Below are 2500 nucleotides of genomic sequence, written 5' to 3'. Positions count from 1 at the left end.
GAAGAAAATAGAATATACATCAAGCCATGAAATCAATAAACTTGTTGCTAATCTAGATAACCCAAAATATAAAGTATATAATATGCTTTATCATCGTTGGGAACCATTATTTGTTGCAATCTAGCATGGAGTCATTGCACTGGCAGATGACGTAACAATCAGATGTATATCATTATGCATTATCTGCACTTGGACTTATATGATATATGAATATATGAATTTATATCATATTTTATTATCAATTCCTTTTTTGTTGTGTGAACGTTTTTGTTGTCAGGATATTTGATTAAAATCATTGGATTTATTTTGTTATTTTTGTAACAATGATGATAATGATAATCATGATGGTATTGACTGTAACATTGAAAATGATAATGATACTGATAATAATTATAATTTTATTGATAATAATGATAGTGATAGTGATATCAATGATAATAATGATAACAACAGTTATGATAATAACAATGATAACAATGATTATGTTGATAATGATAAGGGTTACAATGATAACTATAATAGTAATGATTATAATGACAATAATGATAATGAGGATGAAATTAGTAATTATAATAACAATAATTTTTATTACTATCAAATCATCATTATCATTATTACTGTTGGTTTTATTATTATTATCATTATCATCACTACCATTACTATTACTATCATCATTATCATTATTGCCATCATTAAAATAAGAATAGATTATAATTACAAAATTGTTAATGATAACCATTGTCATTATTGTTATCATTATCATCTTTATAACCACTAGCAGTTACAATCATTTTTGTTACTATCATTATCATCATCATCATTATGGTAATGAAGAAAAACGAAAAAAAAACATTATGCTATACTGATAATGATAACAAAAATGTCTTTATCAAAATCAGTATCACCATCAGCATTTTACATTATTCATTTCATTATTGCACTAGTACGTTCACACACCTCAAACCAAGCGGGTATTAATAATGTATCCAACTTAAATCAGTACACACAAAGTTATTTTCAATTGCAGAAAGAACAAGGTATACTTTCCCCAATATAACATAATGGATATTATAAGCTTGAACTGACATACCTCATAATCTCATGGATATGTCGGGTATTTTGAATTGATTGTATATCATCTGGTATATTACATTAGGTATCAGCTGGTTGGTCTTATTTAGCGTGGAATTATTCCAGGACGGAAATGATCCATCATGTTACTTGTGCATTTCTGAAGCTTGTGACTTATTTGATCTGATATTGTGGATGAGATTGTGCTTATATGTGTGCGTGTGAATATATATAAATGTGTGTGTATATATAATATAATATATATATATATAATAGATATATATATATATATATAGAAATATATTTATTATAAAATAAAATATATGTATAGATACTACATATATATATAAAATAGCTATATATATATATAATATATATTAATATATATATACTATATATTTGTTAAAAGTGTGTGTATATGTTAATATATATATATATCATATATATAAAAATATATATATATATAATATATATATATAATAATAATATCAAAATATACACACACACACACACACACACTACATGTAATATATATATGAAAATATATATATATATAATAAATATATAATATATATATAATCTAGATATATATATATATATATACAAATTTTACCTCCCTGACCGGACTCGAACCGGCGCTGGTTTCGAGTCCCGGTCAGGAGGTCAAATTTATTCTATATAAATGCGTTACTGCAATCTACCGATCTTTCTCATATATATACTATATAAAATAAAATATATATATATATATAATATATATGAAATATATAAATATAAAATATATATAAAAATATGTGTGTGTGTGTGTGGTGTGTTATTAGTTGTAAAAGGGTGTGTAATGTTAGTATAATATGTAATATAATATAATATATAAAAATAATAATAATATAAATAATAAAAATTAATTATATATAAGATATATATATATATATATATATATATAATATATATATAATATATATAATATATATAGTATATATTATATATAAATATAGTATATTATATATATATATGATATATATACATATATATACAATACATATATATATATATAATATATATATATATATATATATATATGTGTGTGTGTGTGTGTGTGTGTGTGTGTGTGTGTGTGTGTGTGTGTGTGTTTGTGTGTGTGTGTTCCACAACCAGAAAGGAATGCACTCCTTGATTTTTTTTTTTTTTTTATTATAACTATTATCAATTCACAGATGTCAGCTTTATAACCAGTAGGGAATAATCTACCTAGAAATATTTCTTAACCTTGCAATGTCCTGACAGCCTTCTATATGTAACTATATGTATATCGCGAGGACGATGATTTTAGTTAATTACCGTCACATCACTTAAATTGTTGCAAATAATTTTTACTGTGCTCAGTATGTTATGTAAGTATAAACATCACAAGGATCTTTTTAACAGGTGA

Source organism: Penaeus japonicus, unplaced genomic scaffold, assembly GCF_977035675.1.
Source record: "Penaeus japonicus unplaced genomic scaffold, GWHDUDI00000001_assembly GWHDUDI00000018, whole genome shotgun sequence".
Classification (NCBI taxonomy): domain Eukaryota; kingdom Metazoa; phylum Arthropoda; class Malacostraca; order Decapoda; family Penaeidae; genus Penaeus; species Penaeus japonicus.
This window is presented reverse-complemented; position numbering follows the sequence as displayed.